This window comes from Canis lupus, chromosome 16 (genome assembly GCF_048164855.1).
Source record: "Canis lupus baileyi chromosome 16, mCanLup2.hap1, whole genome shotgun sequence".
Lineage (NCBI taxonomy): Eukaryota > Metazoa > Chordata > Mammalia > Carnivora > Canidae > Canis > Canis lupus.
In genome coordinates this window covers 30231701-30253820 of record NC_132853.1, presented here as the reverse complement: position 1 = coordinate 30253820, position 22120 = coordinate 30231701, and the positions used below count along the sequence as shown (strand labels likewise).

Genomic DNA, 22120 nt, shown 5'->3' with positions numbered 1-22120 from the left:
CCTTAATATTATTTTTTAACATAGGGACATAACATATATGTCCAAATTTCTGTTACTTATCTTACCAATGATATTGGATACCTCTCTCCTCAAAGAATGACAGAAAATAAAATACAAGTTGTGAGAAAACTATATATTTCTATGGTTCTCAGTTTCCTTCATGATGAAATGAAGGGGAATGTTGGATCAAAGAAATAGATTTCTTTACTTAAGTTTTTAATTGCAAAATATCTTAAGCATACAAAAGGGTATAATGAACCCACAATATTTGCCGTCTGCATCAACAAACTTGAACATTTTGTCATAACAACTTACGATTTTTTAAAATAAGTAACATTTATAACAATGTTATAAAACAAGTCACATTTTTAAAAATAAATAACATTATAGTAAACTATAATTGAAAATTCCTTTAGTCATTACCCTGATTTCATTTCCCTCCCTTCCAAAAGTAACCACAATCAGAAGCTGATGTCTGTCTCTCTGTTATTGTTTTATGCTTTGTTACTTACGATCAGTGAACAAAATATATTATCTATCCATTTAGGAATTTGAGTTGAACTTTATCAAACCCTACATATTATTTTGTAATTTTTTTAAAGATGTTTATTTATTTATTTATTCATGATAGACATAGAGAGAGAGAGAGAGGCAGAGACACAGGCAGAGGGAGAAGCAGGATCCATGCCGGGAGCCTGATGCGGAACTCGATCCCGGGACTCCAGGATCGCGCACCCTGGGCCAAAGGCAGGCGCCAAACCGCTGAGCCACCCAGGGATCCCCTTATTTTGTAATTTATATTTTTCACTCAATTTCTTATTTTTGCAATATTTCCATGTTGACATTTATAGCTCTAGTTCATGCATTTTAATTATTGTGTAGGATGCTGTCAAATTAATATATGCTGAAACCCTGGAGTAAGTGTGAAATTTAGATATATTGGGATTTATCTTTGGATAAATCCCAGAATGTGTGTTCTTATCCCCAGTACCCTTCCAGCCTTATTTCCTTGAATATGGCCCTTATAAAAGGTGACTACTAACTGGGAAAATTTCAGTATTGGAATCACTCTCATTGATATTTAAACTGGATTAGACAACTCCACCATGCATTACCAAACTGGACAGTGGATCTAAGAAACTGCAAGACCTCATAACTTAGCTTCTCATTTTACCTGGCTGTATGTTTGGACTCTATTTATTGTGTTATAGAGGAATCTTACTATACCACAGTCAGCTTACCAGGTTTCTCATACTGATGAATTTTTGGTTGTTTCCAATAACTCATTCCTGGTGTATTTAACATAATTTTATGTTTTCTTTTATTCATGTGTGAGTATTTCTCTAGAGTATTCATCTAAGAATAGAACTGCTGGATGAATAAACAGGTCTGTACATTTCCAAATTTGCTAGATGTTGCTAAATTGCTTTTCTAAGCAGTTGTATCAGTTTATTCTTCAACCAGCTGTTATGGGCTGAGCATTTATGGCAGCTTATGAAACTCTTCATTGTTCCATGTCTTCATTCAGCATTCACTTGGCATTATCAGATTGTTGCCAATCTGATGACTATAAAAGGATATCTAATATTGTATTAATTTACATTTCCTTGATAACCAGGAGATTGAATATTTTTTAACACGTTTTTGGCCCTTTCTTTTACCTTCTGTGAATTAGCTGTTTACATATTTGACATGTTTTTAGAAGAGTTATTGTTTTCATTGGTTTTTATGAATTCTTCATATGTTGTGGATATTAAACTGTGGTCAATTATATGTATTAATATTATCTCTCAGTTCAGAGTCTATCTTTTAACTTTGTTTGTGGTTGCTTTGGATTTTTTTGTCCTTTATAAGTATTTACCTTCAAAAAAACTTGTTGAGACATAGTCTATATTTTTCTCTCTCTCAGTCATGCCCTTCCCTGAAAGGTAACTACTATTCACACTTCTAACACTTTTAATTAGTTGTTTCTATTTTCTGATATTCATATAAATGGAATAATGCAGAATGTGTTCTTTTCCTTTGGCTTCTTTTGCTCAATATCATGCTAGCAAAATGTAGCTGTAATTTTGCTTGAGGAAATATTTAGTTCCTTCTCATAGCCACGTTTTACTATTTGACTATTCTACAGGTTATTTATCTTTACTATTATTAATGAACACTTTTTTTTTTTTTTTAAGTTTTTGGTTAATCCAGATAGTTTTCCTATGAATAGTTTTGTGCATGTTTTTGGAGAACATTTTATTTGACATATGTCTACAAGTAGAATTACTGATCATAGCATATGTATATATCATACATATCATACATATCATACTTTACTAGATAGTGCTACACAGTTTTTCAAATTTTCTGTACCAATTTACACTCCTACTAGCAATGCATAAAAGTTCCTATTGCTCTACCACCTTTTGGTATTTGGTATTGGTATTGACAATTGTTTTCATTTTAGCCATTCCAGTGTATGTGTGTAGTAGACTCTCATGGTGGTTTTGATATGTATTTTCCTGATGACTGTTTTATGTTTATTAAACATATTTATGTTTATGTTTATGTTAGTTTTATGTTTATTGGGATTTGAATTTCCTCTTTGTAAAGGGCCTGTTCAAGTCTTTGCCCAGTTGAGAAAGAGCTTGTCTGTATTTTCCTTTTGATTTGTGGAAATTATTTTATTTTATTTTATTTATTTATTTATTTTTTTAATTTATTTATGATAGTCACACAGAGAGAGAGAGAGAGAGAGGCACAGAGACATAGGCAGAGGGAGAAGCAGACTCCATGCATCAGGAGCCCGATATGGGATTCGATCCTGGGTCTCCAGGATCGCGCCCTGGGCCAAAGGCAGGCGCTAAACCACTGCGCCACCCAGGGATCCCTGTGGAAATTATTTTAAGTATAAGTCCTTTAACACCAATATATATCTGATATATGTAAAATGTCTTCCCTCACTTGGTGCTTTTTTGCCATTTTTAATCTGTAGTAGCATCTTTTTTTTCTCTATATGACCTTTCTATGTTTTCTGCAAAATATATTTCTATATTCTACTTTTTCTATATATTTTGAATTTTATAAAATTACTTTTCAAAAATTAAGCATAACATATATGCAGAAAATCACATGTAAGTATACAACTCAAATTTGCACACACTGAACACATCCATTAATGAGTCCCCCCAGATGAGGAAACAGAATATTTTGTTAAGTCACAATCCTCTTTCCAATCATAGCATTCTAAAGCATAACCACTAACCTGACTTCTAAATTCAGGGAGTAGTTTTTATGTCTTGGAACTTAATATAAATGAAATTATACTTTTTCCTTTTCTCCCTTTTTGTGGGAGGAGGAAGGAAATCTGGCCCTCTTTATTCAATCATAGGTATAGTTGCTTATAGCAATTATTTTATTGTTAAATAGAATTCTCTTATATAAATGTGTCATAATTTATGTATTAATCCTACTTTTGATGGTATTTTGATAATTACCATGTTGTTGCTATTACAGATGGTATGGCTATGAGTAATCTTCTATGTTTTTTGAGAACATATATATGCATTTCCTTCCAGTATATGCTTAAGTGTGGAATTGTTAGTTCATAGAATATGCATATGTTCAGCATTGGTAGATAATTCCAAAGAGTTTTTTTCAGTGTTCTTACCAACCTACATTTCCACCAGAAGTTTTTAGAGACATTTGAGGAAGCTAGCCATGACTAGGACTACAAAGACCCACTTGCAGATTTGTAGGTTAAATAAATGATTATTGTTTGAGCCATTGAGTTTTAGGGTGTTTTGTCAAACAACATTGTCATTGCAAAATATTAACTGGTATACTTGTATTCTTGAGTAAACATCCAGCTTGTAATAATACATTATCCTTTTATGTATCACTGAATTCAAATTGCTAATATTTAGATAAAAATTTTGCACCCTATATTCATTTAAAATGTTGGCCTTTGAAGTCTATTTTTTGTAATAATACCCTTGTCAAGTTAGGCTGGATTCCTAAATTGAGATGAAAATTTTCCCACCCACTTCCACTCCCAAACATTTCCCCCTGAATCTTTGGAAAAGAGTGTGAGAAACCAATGTTACTTCTTCCTTAAACATTAGGAAGAATTCACTGGTAAAGACTTTTAGGTCTTGAGATCATACAATGGAATGGATTTAAATTTTATTTTATTTTATTTTTTAAGATTTTATTTATTTATTTGAGAAAGAGAGAGAGAGCATGAGAGTGACAAAGGGAGAGGGAGAAGCAGGCTCCCCACTGAGCATGGAGGCCAATGTAGGGCCCAATCCCAGGACCCTGGGATCATGACCTGAGCTGAAGGCAGATGCCCAACTAGCTGAGCCACCCTGGCACTCCTGGATTTAAATTTTAGGCTCAATTTATTTAATATATATGGGATTATTTATTTTTTTATTTCTTCTTATTTCATTTTTGATAGGGATTTCTAGAAATGTGTCAATTTGAAGTTCTCAACTTTATTCACAGGAAGTATCCTTTTATTATCTATTAATATTTGCAACATCTACAGTGAAGTCTTCATTTTTATTTATTTATTTATTTTTTGATGTCTTCATTTTTAATGTTTGATGTTAGATTTTTTTCTCATCTCTTTTTTTGAGTCACTTTTCCTAGAAGTTTATTAATTTGATCAGTCTTCTCTAAGAACTGCTTTTTTATTTTTTTATTTTTTGTATTAACAAATTTCTTTTAAAAAAGAGAGATTTTATGTATTTATTCATGAGAGACACACAGAGAGAGAGGCAGAGACACAGGCAGAGGAAGAAGCAGGCTCCACTCAGGGAGCCTGATGCGGGACTCAATCCCAGGACTCCAGGATCATGCTTTAGGCCGAAGACAGGCGCTAAATCGCTGAGCCACCCAGGGATCCCCCACAAATTTATTTTCCATTAATTTCTTTATATTATGTTTTTCCATTTTTCTTTCCTTCATTTTGTTGTTCATATTTTTTCTTCCACTTCTGGGATTTGGATACTAGGTAACTGATTTTCAGCCTATTATATTTTCTAATATATGCACTTTCAGGCAGTAAATTTCCACCTTAGTAGGGTTTTAGCTGCATTTCACACAGCTTGATGGCTGTACTTTCATCATTATTCAGTTCAAAATGCTTTCTAATATTCTTTGTTGTTTCTTCTTTGACATTCAGTTTATTTAGACATGTATTGCTTATTTTTCAAAGAGGGGGAATTTTCTAGTGATCTGTTTGTTTTTAATTTTTTGCTTCATTCCACTGTGGTCAGAAAATATGTTGTGAATGATTTATCTATCCTTGTTCTGTGTTCCAAGAAAGCAGAGGACCAGTTCAGAGTATAAAACTACCATACCATCTTTGTTAGTTTTCAAACTGTGAGCTCTAGAGTCTTGTGATTTTCGGAGTTACCTGGGAGTCAGAAGGAGAAAAAACCAAGCTGAATTCTACGTTCCCTTTGCTCCCTGGAGCAGACCCATTTTGTCTGTTTTATTTATTAGGTTTTTTTGGAAAGATTTTATTTATTTATTCATGAAAGACACAGAGAGAGGCAGAGACACAGGCAGAGGGAGAAGCAGGCTCCCTGTGGGGAGCCCGCTGCGGGACTCAATCCCGGGACTTTTAGATCACACCCTGAGCCTAGGGCAGACACTCAACCACTGAACCACCCAGGTGTCCCTCTTAGGTTTTAATATAAAAATGTTTTACTTAAAAAAGAATTCTTGCTGTTTTAAAACTACTGAATTACAGAATTCTGTTGTCCTTCTAACTTTAAAATACCATTATTCTCTATATCTATTATTAGCAAAACCCAAAATCTCCCTGCAAGGGCCAGAATGATCTTATCATGTTAACCCAGCACCCTAACCTTCATGCAGTTGCTTCATTAAATCAATCCTGTTACATTATTACCATATTAATTTACATATATGATCTATGTGTGAATGGCCAAGATTTTGTTAAAAGCCAATGCAGTCAGTTATCAATTAACCTAGTAAAAGATGTTCAGTGCATCCTAGGAATCAAAGACAAGCAAGTTAAACCCATAGTGTTATATGACTTTATTTATCAGAATGGCAAAGATTAAGTATTTTCATATGCTGCTGGAGGGAATCTGTATCACAAATTATTTGTCTTCAGTTATTTTTTGTGTAAGGAAGGAACTAGTCTTAAATCAACTGTCATAAACTCAGATGCCTACAGAAACCAAGAAGGGGAAATAAGTTTGACAGTATTCTTTTTCGTGGAAGCATTCAATTGTAAAAGTCTTCCTCAGAGTTCTGAGGTTGTGACTAAGAATAATGAATAAAGCCAGGATGTATTTCACATATGAAGACAATTAGATATACTCAAACATGAAGCATTTTAGCATCCAACAGCCCTTCTTATCACAAACACACACATACAACTGGTAACAAAATCAGTTAATAAAAGCATGAAGCAAAAAAAGTTAAATCTGAAAAGAAGGATTCATAATAAAAATATTAGTGTTATATACAGAGTCTTTTCCAGTCTAAGACTCACGAGCAATTATGCTTGTGAATTGCTTACATGACAATATAATAAAAATAATGATAAAGATAATATGATTACTTTAAAAAGCAAAGAAACAGAAGAGGTAGAAGGTATGAGATTGTTCTTTGATACAGTCAATTAATAGGGTCAAAACTGAAATGTCTTAAAAACTCAAAGATATAATGACTCCAACCACTAAATAGTTTTCATGGTACTTTCATCAGCCTTACAGAGATATTTTGAGAAAATAAGAAAGTCATTTTTTACTTTTCCCTCTTCTCTTAAATAAAAATTAAAGTGAATTCTTTTATGCAAAAATATCACAGTATGATCCTGTTTTTGTAAGGTTCAGAACTATTGTTTATTCTGACATATAAAAAATGATATCTGAAATGGTATTCCCCTAATAATTATGGCTATTTCTTGGTGGAAGATTTAAAGTGACATAGGAACTTCCTTCTTTGTACTGTTCTCTAAGGCTAAAATGATTTACAATGATCATATGATAACTTTCCAAGAAGTTAAACCATTTTCCTTGTTCTTTAAAACTAAAATAAACCAATGATGAAACAAATACATAAATAAAATTGTGTGGCTCATTCCACAACTGTGACCCAAAAGATTGCTCAGATTTCTGTAATTCTAAAATTGATGAGGCCAGTTCCAACTATTGAGAAGTGAGGAAACACAGGAGATGTCTGTCCTGTCCCTCAGGGGGCATCCCATTTACTTTCTATTCTGTTCCTGTGACTGGGGCTGTTCTCCTCTCCTCCCCCCTCAGCACCTCTTTTTCTTCCGTCTGTTCAGATTCTTCCACTGTCCTATGTGAATTGGAATTTAAATCCCACAACCACATTGTAGGACTAATGGATTGGAAGAGATCTTTCCTCCCTGCTTCCTTCTCCCTTGGAGAGAACTGTATTTATTGCTTTAATTAGAGCATGGAGCTGTAGGAGGAAATGCAAATCTTTAGGCTTTCTCCTGACACATTCAAATTGGGGGGGGGGGGCAACTTGGAAACCCTCTGCTGCAAGAAGTGCCAGCTGGATAATTAGTACTGTGTGGTAATAGTTTTTTTTTAAATGTGGGAGGGGATGAGAACCAATGTAAGCATCTTTAACAAACTTTAGCACTCTCAGCCGGGTTTCCAAAACTGTTGCTTGATGAAATGTTTGGGAGATTTAAAAACAAAAGCAAAAATGTGTATTAATGTTAGCTTTGTGTGGAGGGAGGAGCAAGGTGATGACATTCATCTAATCTACAATAAAGGTCATTGAACTGCTGAGCTGGCTTTCTTTCTGTGTTGAAAGGAGAGAATGATTCCCTACAATTATTCCTCCAGAGAGCATTGAATTTGCCAAATGATTAAGACAAGAAAAGACAAAGGTATTTTGGGAATTCAGCAAAGTCTGAATAAGGCCCAAGTGTTTAAGGTAATAACCTGCAGTGTGCTTTCCAAAACTGTTAATGACTGGAGAGGTATGGCCCAAACCAATCAGAGTGGAAGGTAGGCATTATGCCATTCAGGTACATGATGCGTCAATATTAAACCTAGTTGAGTCTTTTATTCATATATGATATAGTTCTGCTTTTTGGGGAGGAGGGAAAAGAAATCTCTTTTGGTCTCCAGCAAGAGAAATTAAGTATAGGTAGGTTTAATGATTTTTTTCATCAATTGTAACCATGATCATCCTGCATTCATTTATTCATGCAAGAGCCATAACACCGAAACTACTCTGTGCCACATATTGGGGCTACAGCAATAACAATAAAGACCATAGGCCCTGCTCTCAGAATTTTACTTTCTTAAGTAGGAGTCAGCAAACATGTTTTAATAAAGGGCCTGATAATTAATATTTTCAACTTTGTAGGCTTTACAACTATCCAGCTGTTACAGCATGAAGGCGGCCATAGACAGTACATAAGCAAATGAGTATGGCTATATTCCAGTACAACTTTGTTTATGGACACTGGATGCTGAATGTGATATACTTTTGGCATGTTACAAAATAGTCATTTTCTTTTTTTTTTTCAAAATAGTCATTTTTTAAAAATTTCTTTCCATTTGAAAATGGAAAAAACACTGTTAGCTAGTAGATGATACCAAAACAGGTGGCTGGCCAGATTTGGCATGTGGGCTATAGTTTGTAGGTCTCTGATCTAGAGGTTTAGTAGTGGAAATCAAATCAATTGGGATCAATTGGCTGGTGTTGAAAATGAAGTGACAAAATAAAACTGGCATAGACAGCTGTCTGCCAAAGGATTTGTGAATTATAGAATCTTTAGGAAGAAATCTCAGAGATCTTTGCAGTCTTGGATAACCTTCATAGAGTATTTGCTTCCTCATCAAGACATTCACAACCAGGTGGTATAGCCCCTATTTGAACACTTTCTGTGGCAGGACATTGACAACTTCCTAAGTCAGCCTGTTTTATTCCAGAGGCATTTTCATCAAATATAAATATACATTTATAAATCATAGAATTCTGCATCTCAGTAAAGCTCAACTAGTATCCCTGGTTTGCCCCCATTGGCAGGCTTCAGGGAATAAATATAAGTAACTTTTCCATAGGGCATAATTTACAGACAAGCCATACCATCACTTGTGAGTCTTCAGCTATTTTACATTGGTTTTATTATTTGTCTATGTTTGGTCCCAGAGTTTGGTTCTTCTAATTGGAAGGTGGAAAAGACATGGTTCTAGGTTTTCGATTCTGTCTGATTCATTCATATATTCAGTATTAGTTCATTTATTTCCAGCATGGAGAAAGTTAAAAAGAAGGCTAGAGAGAAGACAATTAGATTGTTTCCTTTTAAAGTGATGATTCAAAACATTTGTGAAATAATAAACAATATGTGCCATATGTCCTATTATAATTAATCAGCTTACGTGATAAGGCTTTTGGAACGTGGAGCATAGCTTATTTTTACCTTGAGAAACAGTGCTAATCCCAAAGGAACATGATCTTCTTTGCAAAATAAATATTGTCAAAGCTAGCATTCTAACCTTTCCTGTGTTTTCTTATCTTTATTTAAATATAAGGCAGCTGGTTGAAATCAGCTTAAAAACAAGTTGCAGGGTGCCTGGGTGGCTCAGTCTGTTGGGTGTCTGACTCTTGATTTTGGCTCAGGTCATGTCATGATCCTAGGGTCCTGGGATCAAGCCCCATGTTGAGCTCCATGCTCAGCACAGAGCTTGCTTGTCCCTCTTCCTCTGCTCCTACCCTGCTCACTTTCTCTCTCTCTCTCAAATAAATAAAACCTTAAAAAAAAACAAAAAACAAATAAAGAGTTGCATTCAAATGTGTCAAAGTCCTAGGGAAAAGTTCATGCTGGGATGTGTGTGTGTGTGTGTTTAATTGCACCTATAAATGATATCATAATTGCTGGACATTGCATTGTATAATAAATATAGGAGATTTTGGAGTCATGCAGATTATAGCAAAGAACAGCTTCATCACATAATATTTGGACTTTGGGCAAATTCTCAGAGCGTCTTTAAATCCTAATTTATTCATTTATAAATTGAGATTAATAATACATATTTTATAGCATCAAATGAAAAATGTTAACAAGCTGTTTAACAGAATGCCTGGTACTCAAATATTATTCTCTTCTCCTTCCTTTCAGCTCCCACCAAATTGCTTCTGAGGCTAATAATGGGCAAATTGGGATTGAGTGGCAAAAAAAAAGTTAGATGCTAGAGTATCTAATTGGAGAAAATTTCAAACTAGAGATACAAATACATTATCCAAGCAATTTGCTTTTTGGTTTCTTTATATAAAAACTTTTCCCTAGAGTAATTAAATATGATCATAATATGATTAAATATTTAGTGTAAAAGGAAAATTTGTTTCTCATTTGGAGGTGATTACAAGGAAGCAGGCTGGTATGGTCCCCATTTAAAATATAAATGTTGCCTGAAGCATGTGAGATTATCCCAAACTCTAATAAGAAAACGAAATCTATTGTATTTGTGGAGGTTGGGAGTGTTAAGAACTTTGACTTTAGGCAACAAGATATTTGGATAAGAGGTGACTTTTTTTTAAAGATTTTATTTATTCATGAGAGACACAGAGAGGCAGAGACACAGGCAGAGAAAGAAGCAAACTCCCTGTGAGGAGCTCAATGTGGGACTCCATCCCAGAACTCTGAGATCACGCCCTGAGCCAAAGGCAAATGCTCAACCACTGGGCCACCCAGGTGCCCCAAGAACTGACATTTTTGTAGCACTTTACTCTGTGCCTTTAGACTGTGCGCACTTTATGTGTATCAACTTATTTAATCCTCACAACAAAGCACCAGGCACTATTATTATCTTCATTTACAGATGGAAACACTGAAGTACGTGGGACCCACAGTGAGTTATTGGCAGAGCCAGGATCCAAATCTAGGTTGGCTGGCTGGCTGTGGTTTACATTGCCACTTTTAGGAACTTGAATGTACTTTTCCCCTCTCTACTGTTTCTCATCCTCTATCCCTATTTCTCTGGGGGGAAAAGTGAGCAGTACTTTAAACATGATGAACAGGGGTCCTGAACCCATAAGCCTGTAGAGCTCAGCAGATGACATGAACAAGTAATGTGGGCCATCAAAGGAGGTCCATAGACAGGATGCTGTGTATAGGGAGCAGCCAGTATTCAACCCCAATTAAGTTTTGTTCAATATTTAGCAAGTACTTGTTAGACCATTTCATAGATACTGGTACCAACATGTTTAACCACCCCCCCAAAAGCTGTGTCTTGAATTGAATAGTGTCCCCCCAAAATTTCATGTCCACCCAGAATCTCAGAAGGTGAACTTTTTTGGATATAGGGTCTTTGCAGATGTAATTAAGGTAAGGATTGAGATGTGATCATAAGAGGCAAGGGTAAGCCCTAAATCCAATGAGTGTCCTTATAAGAGAAGAAAGAGACACACAGACACAAAGAAAAGAGGGCATAGGCGAAGTGGAGGCTGAGTTTGAGTTGATGTGTCTATAAGCCAAGGAACACCAAAGATTACTGGCAACCACTATGGACCAGGTTTTCCCTCAGAGCCTTCAGAGGGAAGCAGCCTGCTGACACTTTGATTACAGAATTCTGGCTTCCAGACTTATGAGAGGAAAAGATTTTGTTTTAAACACCAAGTTTGTGGTGATTTGTTATAGCAGTCCTAGGAAACTAATACACCCTTTTCTCATACTACTTGCATTTTAGTAGGGGAGATATAAAATAAATGACTATATAATATAATACAATCCTGAATGCTTATCATTGCTAAACCCAAACTGACTCACAAAGACTGCTAAACTACATCCCTAGCCTTGCCTTCCATGCATCTTGTCACAGGATTAAAACAATCTCAGTTTCAACATTGAAAATAACATTGAAACAAAAATGAATATTCATTAACTTTGCCTGATCTCCCTATAACCTCCTTAAGCCCAGTGTTTTCTGGAGAACAGTCTTCTTAAATTGTTCTCATGTTGAAGATTTTAATAAAGCCTTGAGCTCACAGTTTCAGTTGATTTTCTCCTTCCATATCTTAAAATGAAAGAGACCTTAGAAATCTACTTACTTTACCCCCTCATTGTAGAGCAGTGATGGTGTGAATGGAGGGGATAATGACCAGGTGACAATAAAATCACTAGTCTTGTTCTATCACATAAAAACTGCATGAACTTAAGTGAGTCACTCCACCAGTCTGACCCTTAGTTTCCTCATCTATGAAATGGGGAAGAATGGGTATCAGTGAAATAAGATAAACCTTTTCTAGTTTTAAAGTTTTATGCCTTTATGGATACAGTGGCATAAGAACAAGAGCCAACCAATTGGTTGTCCTGTGGTTTAAAAATATTTAAAACTAAAGTAAAGATTAATCTGGCATTCTACTATTATCCAATATATTAAAGGTCATTCTATCACAAATTTTATAAATTATCAGAAGTCTTATTTGTAGCTTGGCAAGGATGTGTTACCTTCTTCAGCCATGTGACAAAGAAGTTATTTATTCACAAGGTTATATTCATGCCCACTTTCATTACATAATTTAACCTCTTTTGTGAAATCTTGTCTCACCTCTCATATCCAGGACAATCTCTCTTTTTTGAAAACCTTTACGATTGATTGGGTACCACTAAGGGTCCCTGTGTATGATACTTAGATATTTCAGCTGGATTAAGATTTCCTGAGTAGTGGGAATCTAGTGATCTCCCATTCCACATCTACGTTTTTTCAAGAGAAGCCAGAGATCTATATTTATATGTAAAATCTTATTTTAAAATGTTGTCAGTGAAATCAAACATTTTCAAAACACCACGTGACCATATAACAACATATCAGTAAGACAGAATTAGCTCATGGGCTAAGAGAGTTTGAATCTTCAGAAAAAGAGAATCAAGGAAAATATGGAGATTATGTTTTGAGAAGTGAGAAAATAAGTTTCTGGAACCAATGTCCATTAGCAAACATACATGTCTGGAACTAAAAGATTATGAACTGGACCACTCTTTAATAGTTAACAAAACTTTCATTTAGAGTCTATTTGCCAAATATTATTCCTGCTCTCGAAAGCTGATAATCTTATTCAAGAGTATGGTATCACACATATATATCACATATAAATGATGTTCCCAAAATCCTAAATAAAATGTGAAAAGAACAGTACATTATGATTAAGTTGATTAACTGCACTTTATCCCAGAGTTGCAAAGTTGACTCAGTGTCAGAAAATCTATTCCCATACTTCATTACAGAAGCTGATTATTAAAATATGGTATTAATTCTTGTCAAAACTCTTAGTAAAATAAAAATAGAAACTTCCTATACAGGATAATGTCTCACTATAAGAAATAAACTTTTTATTTAATGGCTTAATGCTGTAAGAATTCTCATTAAAGTCAGGAATAACACAGAAATACCTACATTCCCCACTATTATTCAACTTAATCAAAATTATAACACCCATAAACATAAATTTTTAAAAAGAGTGAAAGAAGCATGAAGAAGACAATTTAACTAAAGAACAAAATATCTGAATAAAGGAGGGCATAAATGCTTATTTTGAATAGGAAGCCTAAACATTACAAAGATGCCAATTATTCCTAAATTAACATACACATTCAACAATTATAATCAGAATGCCAAGATTTACATTTTTATTTTGCATTGGTGGGAGGAAAAGCTTGACAAAAGATGGTAAAATTTCACTGGAAAGAATGCATGCATTTAAATGGGCAAGAACTTAAATTTTTTTCATATTGAAATAATTTTAAACTTACAGACAAGTTGCAAAAATAGTAGAGTCCCCATATAGCCTTCACCTAGTTTCCTCTTATGTTAAAACTTATAGCCATACAACCATTACCAAAACTAAGAAATTAGCCTTGCTTTAATACTATTAACTAAACTTTCAGAATATATTCAGATTTCAACAGTTTTTTCCACTAATGTCCTTTAGCTTTTACAGGATTCCATACTGCATTTAGTTGTCATCTCCCACCAGTCTCCTTCAACATGTGATAGGTCCTCAGTCTTTCTTTATCCTTTGTGATCTTGACACTTTTGTAGAGTGCAGGTCGGTTATTTTCTAGAATGTTCCTCAATTTGCACTGGTCTATCATTTTTTTCATGATTTGACTGAGGTGGTACATTCCTGGAAAGGGTACCTCAGAGGTGATTTGCCATATTCTGTACATCTTATTGGATATATGTGATATTGATATGTATTGCTGGTGATACTAATTTTGATCACTTGAGTAAGTGCTATCTGCCAAGATTCTCCTCTGTCAATTTACTATTGTCCCCTTGTGATTACTAAATATTTCGGAAAGGGATACTTAGAGACTATGTAGATATACTATTTTCACTTAAATTTGTGCCTACTAGTGTAAGCATCTAGGCAAAACATGTTGAAATGTAATATTTATATATCAAAACTTACCCAATAGATGATAGTTTCTCTCAATAGTTTCTTTTTGCTTTTGTTTCGTTTGCCTCAGGAGACATATCTAGTAAAAGGTTGCTACAGCTGATGTCAAAGAGGTTACTGCCTGTGTTCTCCTCCAGGAATTTTTTTTTAAGATTTTATTTATTTATTCATGAGAGACACACAGAGAGAGAGCGAGAGTAGCAGAGACACAGGCAGAGGGAGAGGCAGGCCCCATGCAGGGAGCCCGACGTGGGACTCAATCCCGGGACTCCAGGATCAGGCCCTGGGCAGAAGGCGGCGCTAAACCACTGAGCCACCCAGGCTGCCCCTCCTCCAGGATTTTGATGGTTTCTTATCTCACATTTTAGGTTTTTCATCCATTTTGAATTTATTTTTGTGTTTGGTATAACAAAGTGGTCCAATTTTATTCTGTTGTATGTAGCTGTTCAGTTTTCCCACACCATTTGTTGTAAAGACTGTCCTTTCCATTGGATATTCTTTCCTGCTTTGTTGAAGATCAGTTGACAGATTAGTGGATATGAAGTGAGAACCCATTACAAGATTCAAATACATATGCAAACATAGACATAATAAACAGTGAGGGGAAATAGGTTATTCAGTAAATTATGTGGAGATAGTTGGCTAACCATTTGGAAGAAAATAAAATTAGATCTCTATGTATGCACAAATATATATGCCAAATATATGAACATAAAATTACATCTATACATGTGCTAGAATAAAGAAGAATAGTTGTATAACCTTAGAAGGGGAGATCTCTACTAAGTGTGATTTACAACTAGAAACTTTCAATGTAAAAATGGACAGATATGACTGCATCAAAGTTTAGAACTAATATTATAAACATTTTTTTTTTTAAAGCAACAGACTGGGACACCTGGGTGCCAGAGTCAGTTGAGCTTCCAACTCTTGATTTTGGCTCAGATCATGATCTCAGAGTTATGAGATCAAGCCTCGTGCTGGGCTCCATAGTCAGTGCAGAGTCTGCTTGAGACTCTCTCTCTCCCTCTGCCCCACTCCCCCACTCTCTCTCTCCAAAATAATAAATAAATGAATGAATGAATCAATCAATCAATCAAACTGGGGACTGTGTGTGGGTGTGTATTTTAGAGCTCTTAAAAATCAATGTAAAGTAACAAGCCACAAGAAATAGACAAAAATCATAATCAGGCCATTTACAGATAAAGAAATGTAAAAATACAGTGGACATGGGAAAAGAAAAAAAAATCAGTGATTACAGAAGTAGAGATTTTACCTTGTTATTTTTATTAGATTTATTATTAGATGGGAATTTTTATTTTTATTATTATTTTTAAATATTTTATTTATTTTTTTCATGAGAGACAAAGAGAGGCAAAGACATAGGCAGAGGGAGAAGCAGACTCCTTGCCAGAAGCCTGATGAGGACTTGATCCCAGGACCCCAGGATCACAACCTGAGCCAAAGGAGGTGCTCAACCACCGAGCCACCCAGGTGCCCCTAGATGGGAAGCTTTTAAAAAAATTATAATGTTCTGTTTTAGTGAGTGTGGGGGGAAATAGGTACTCTCAAGGACTCTTGGTCAGAGTGCATTTTATTGCACTTTTAGAGGATAACTTCCCAGTTATGTATCAAAATTACAAATACATAAGCTTTCTGATTGCTTCTGATAAACAATTCCACTTCCAGGAACATTAATTAGCAGGAATGTTAAAATACACATACACACACACACACAAACACACACACACACACAGATACATCAATTTCATTGCTGCAGTACTCAAGAGTAACAAAAGGTAACCTAGAGCAACATGGTTGAATCAAGTGTATCCATACAAAGAGTTATATAGCTACATAGCTATTAAAAAGAATATGTATGTTCTAAGTGCTCTGACAAGGAACCATGTTTTAATTGAAGTGAGTCAAATCAGAAAGAGAGAAGATACATCAAAAACTCATGAAAAAATGTCTAGTTTTTCAGTGATCATGAGACTAAAAATGATGAGAATACAGTACAGCAATATGTGTAATAAGTTCAGGCCCCTTTTCTAAATGATTCTACCCTTGTTATTTTTATCTTACAGAAATAATCTACATCTTTATGTAACTAAATTTATGCACAGGGATTTTCGTAAAAATGTCATTAAAAGGAAATGTCCAACATTTGGGGAACTTGTAAGTAAAATAGAAAAATATCAGTATATTATGAAATGAAAAATGCAAAACAGGTACATATATGTGTAGCATGATCCCAACTTTGTAAAAATGTGTAGAAAATAAAGAGACAGAAATTATTATATGCTTTAAAAAGTGTATTTCCTTTAGATGAGAAATTCCATACCTAAGAATCTGTACTTTCCCATTCGAAAGTAGACAAGTTTCATGTACCCAGATTTTTGCTACAGAGTTATTCATGATAGCCAAAACACTGGAAGCTAACCAAGTGACCAAAAATTTAGGAATTGTTAAAGCTATAATGTGATGTATTTATATGATGGATTACTTTTGGCTATTAAAAATAATCTCGTGAAAGTAGTTTTTAAATGATTTATTTATTTATTTGAGAGATAGAGGGAGAGATAATCTGAAGCAGACTGTGCTGAGCAGAGCCTGATGCAGAGCTCCATCTCAAGACTCTGAGATCATAACCTAAGCAGAAATCAAGTGGGCCACTTAACCGACTAAGCCACCCAAATGTCCCTATTGGAAACGAATTTGAAGTGACATGCAAAAATATGGTGTCATATAAAGTTTAAAAGCAGGCAATAAAAAGGTGTCTGGTCTTAAATGTAAAAATATATGCATTGAAGAAATTCAGGAAAGAAATGTAAGAAAATGTAATCGTTGTTTCTCTTTGTCGTGGGGTTATGGGAAATCTTGACATTTTTCTTTATGCTTTTCTTCATTTTACAAATTTTCTCCTATTAATATATGTCAATATTAATATCAGAAAATAATACTTGTTTTAAAAAGAAAAACAATAGAGGTAAAGTGTTTTCAGATGTGTATTTTATTGAATGTTATCCGTAGCTTCCAAAACAATAAGACAGCAAAAATTGGCCTTTAAACTTAGAACAACCCATAGATCTCTGCAAAAGTGAAGGCCAGACCTTTAACTGTTGATTTTACTCTAGGCGAGGGAGGACTAGTACAGTAAAAATGATGTTAGGAGTAGAAGGATAATTGGTGCCTTGAGGTCTGCACTGTGCTGTTTTGTAAGAAAAAATTGTGGTAATGCTATTTTTGAGTCAATAAGACATAGACCTCTGGGTGCGAATAAAAACCTAAGAGAAATGTATGTGAGGACGTCAAAGGATGAAGAAACAGCTTACAATTCAATGAGGGTAAGCATAAGGGTTTTGTTTCTGTGTGTTCCTTTTAAGCATGATTTAAAAAAAAGTTTATAAAATGGTATAAAGGGGAATTATGACTGACTTTTCAAAAAGAGAATGTTTCTAGAATTCCTTAACAGCAAGCTTTATTGATATATATAAATGTTCACTTGTTAATCATTAAGATTGTCAAGAAGAATTTAATGGAAACAGGAACAGTTAGGGTGTGAAGAATCATTGGCAAACTGCAAACCCTCAGAAATGAAGACAAATGACAGTTGCAGTCAATAGGATTCAATATGTAAACACTTGTTTATAGACATTTCTTTGGGAATTCAGCTACAGGGACTCTCCAAATTAGATTTCTTCTGAGTTGCTGATCAAAATAAGACCAGTGAGCAGAAGCAACAAAGAGTTAATATTAAAAAAAAAAGTCAGTATTTCAATTCATTGTAAGGGTAACTTTTTCTGGCCATTAAAAATATTTTCAATGGATTCAGTTACATTTTGCACTAATGGCTTAAATCACTATATGGCCCCAGATCAGAGATCATACCATTGCAGTTGGGTTGATGAAACTCTAATATTATATAGCATTTAGTAACCTCACCATGTGTTCCTCTTTCTATATTTCCAGTCTAGCTAATGCTATCATCATACTCTACCCATTGGCTTAAATTGGTAATCTGGGGGTCATTTTGGTCTTAATCCACCTTCTTGTACCAAAATGGATACAAATAGAAGCTTTAGAGAAACTCATGTAAATGTTCCAAGTATCACCTACTAGTCAGTTTACTACCCTACTGCCATGTCCTTCAGGCTTCTGTTATCTTTCACTGTAGATGGCATTCTTATTACAATAACCTTCTTATTACCCTCTTAGGCTGTTATACTTGCTCACTCAACCCTATTGATAGAATGATATTCCAAGTTTGTAGCTCAGACCCTCATACCTTATAGGAACTCAAAAAATATTTGGTGGGTGAATAAATGGATAAATATATTGAATGAATAATAACATGCCAAATTATGCCTGTCCCTGATTAAATTATGCCCTCCCTTCTTGATGTATAGGTTACAGCTCAAATCCTTTAATTGTTCTGGCTCTTATGTATCTTTCAAATTCATCCCTTGCTACACACAGATTCTGGTGCACAATAAGATCTCAAATGTTGTGAGCAGAATGTTGAGCTAAAACAGTAGTTCTCAAACTTTATTGTACATCAGAATCAGTTACAGGACTTATTAAAACCAGAATCATGGATTTCACTTCTAGAGTTGGTAACTCAGTAGACCTGGAGTTAGGCCAGAGACTTTGTATTTCTGTCCATTTCCCAGATGATGCTGAGTCCACTGGTCTAGAGGACTTCTGAGTGAGATGATCTAAAAAATCCTTTTAGCTATGATATTCAGTGATGAGTATTATAGATATCCTTACAGCATTTACTTGTAATTCAATAATTTAATCTAAAGGGATACTATTTGGAGTAATGATTTTGTTTCCAAGCAGACCAGAGGAGTTGGAACATTACACAAGGAAATACAGTATCTTAGGGAACACATTTTTGTACTTTAGATCTCAGAAAGAAAAGAATACCTATCTTCAGCCCCATATAGTTACTGAGTTCTACTGATTAAGAGTATGAGCTTTGTGCCTAGGTTGAGTTACAGCCCTGCCACTTACTAGCTGTAAATTTTGTAACTCTTTTAACCTTACTAAGCCATGATTTCTTCATCCTTGAATTAAAGATGGTAATAGGTTTCTTATAGGGTTGAGAGTATTAAGTAGGATAACATATGTAATATACTTAGCTGGATGCCTGAAACATAGTTGAACTACAATAAGCAAAGATTGACCAGGCAAGAATCTTGGTTGAGAGAATCAGCTGGGAAGCACTGTAATTTATCTACTTTTTTTTTTTAAAGATTGTATTTATTTATTCATGAGAGACACAGAGAGAGAGAGAGAGGCAGAGACACAGGCAGAGGGAGAAGCAGGCTCCATGCAGAGAGCCCGACGTGGGACTCGATCCTGGGTCTCCAGGATCAGGCCCTGGGCTGAGGTGGCGCTAAACTGCTGAGCCACCCAGGGATCCCCTAATTTATCTACTTTTGTATCATTCAGTTTCTTGTTAGCCTACATATTCTACCACTAGACAGAAAACAAGTCAATTCAATTCCCATCCAACCTCCCTTTCTTCAGGGTGCATCTGCTTTTTAGTGACTTGTGTGGTGCCTTAGGAAGATGTTTTGGAATATCTCATTAATTAGGTCATCAACTATCTACACTGGTTTCTACTAGGAAGGATATAATTGTGATTGCCCTTCAGTCCTGAATCCAAGCAGGTCACTGTTGTGTCATCCCAAACCATAAGATCACTTTAAGTTCTACTATGTGTCATCTGCCTCTTTGCCACTCTTGGAGACATGAGACTATTCTGCACCCATTTCCTTAATTATAAAATATGGGTACTATTTATTCTGTACCTCAAAGAATTAATTTATAGATAAGCATTAAATATACTTGACTTCACGTTTTTACTGGAGGATCTAGAGAGCTGAAAAGAGAATCACTCTCAAACTTACCATGAAAAAAGCCAGACAAATTCATGACACTTCTTGACATCTTAGGGGCATTGAGGCTGCAGGTCAACTAATTGACCCAAAAAAATGTAAGGAAACACATATGTCAGCAGTGATAGAAGTATGCTAGCACTGCTTGACCTAGGGAAGATGCAACTGGACACCAAAGAGAGATTGTGAAATTCCTGTAGGGCTACAGAAACTATGAAATTCTGCATTTCTTTCAGAAATGGGTGTTCACAGAAAGATTGGAGGAAGTCCCATGGAAATGTTCCTTATGGTACTGATATGGGGGAAGGGAAGAACAGCCAGTGAAGGAGGATCATAAGACTCTACTGAGACCCTCCTCTTTTCTCTCACTACAGACCAAAAGCCTAACTATGTGAGAGAAAGTACAACAAATGTCATTGCCCTTAAGGCATTGGTGAAGATCCACTGCAGCTGAGGGAAGAGAACAAAAAGAAAAACTTCTACACCAAAAGGAAAAGCAGGAATAGTATGAGGTCCAGGCTATAACTAGAGGAGGAGGACATGGTCACATCTCTGAGACCCTGGGATATAGTTCCTATTAAAAGACAGGGGCTTAATCAGAAAAACAGAGAATACCCCTCTCCCACCACTACCAGGCTAACAAGTGTCCAGTAACAAGTAATAATGGAATACTGCTGGAGAAGAATAGAAGAAGAATCCAAGAGTGGAGTTCTCTGAGACATGGTGCAAAAAGAAGACTGCAAACTGATGGCAGAGCAGACACTGAGACAAACCCTTTCACAAACTAGCCCATACCCTAAACAGAAGATATCACTAGAGGAATTTGAAGCCTTGAAGCCTGTAGTCTGCTGAGAGTGAACATAGCAACATCAGACTCAGCATTTCTAATTGTAACACTCCAGACTTAATGACAAATATCAAACTCTAAATCCAAGAAGCTCAGAAACCAAAGAAGGGTAAATACCACACACACACACACACACACACACACACACACACACACCTATTCATTCATATATTCAATCCACTGAACACAAAGTCAAAGAGAAAATCTTGAAAACAGCCAAAGGAAAATCACACATTATATACAGATTTAAAAAGATAAGAATTACGATAGACTACTTGTCAGAACCATGACTTCAAATAGTAAAGTCTTAACCAGACAAACTGGGAGAATTCACTGCCAGCAGACTGTACAAAAAATGCTGAGGAAGTTCTTCGGCAAGCAAAAGAAATATGATATGAGACAGAAACTTGGATAAACACAAAGAAGTGAAGAGCCTTGAAAATAGAATAAATGAAGATAAAATGAAATTGATTTCTCTTTGTATATCAAAATTAACTATTTAAAGTTAAAAATAGGGATCCCTGGGTGGCGCAGTGGTTTGGCGCCTGCCTTTGGCCCAGGGCGCGATCCTGGAGACCCAGGATCGAATCCCACGTCGGGCTCCCGGTGCATGGAGCCTGCTTCTCCCTCTGCCTGTGTCTCTGCCTCTCTCTCTCTCTGACTACCATAAATAAATAAAAATTAAAAAAAAAATTAAAGTTAAAAATAGAAGCAATGATTTATTTATTTACAGCACATGTAAACATTAAATTACGACATCCGTAGAGCAAGAATGAAAGAAAAGAATACAGAATATTCTGTGTTCCTTAAGCTATATCTGGTAGTGGCATATGATTTGAAGGTGGACTAGTTAAAGTTACATATTGAAAAACACTAGAGTCACCATAAAAACTTTGAGTGAAAGCATATAAACAGTAAGTCAAGAGAGGAGGTACAATTG

At 35.3% G+C, this 22120-nt stretch overlaps 1 long non-coding RNA gene across 1 annotated transcript in view; it reads left to right on the top strand.

Annotated features, from left to right (window-relative positions):
- LOC140606480 (uncharacterized) overlaps positions 1-21836 on the top strand; it is a 50812-nt gene extending 28976 nt beyond the window's left edge. The window contains exons 3-4 of the long non-coding RNA XR_012008810.1: positions 16512-16602; positions 20708-21836. This is a non-coding gene — a long non-coding RNA (uncharacterized lncRNA). The remainder of the gene's footprint in view (positions 1-16511; positions 16603-20707) is intronic.
- The last annotated feature ends 284 nt before the right edge of the window (positions 21837-22120 follow it).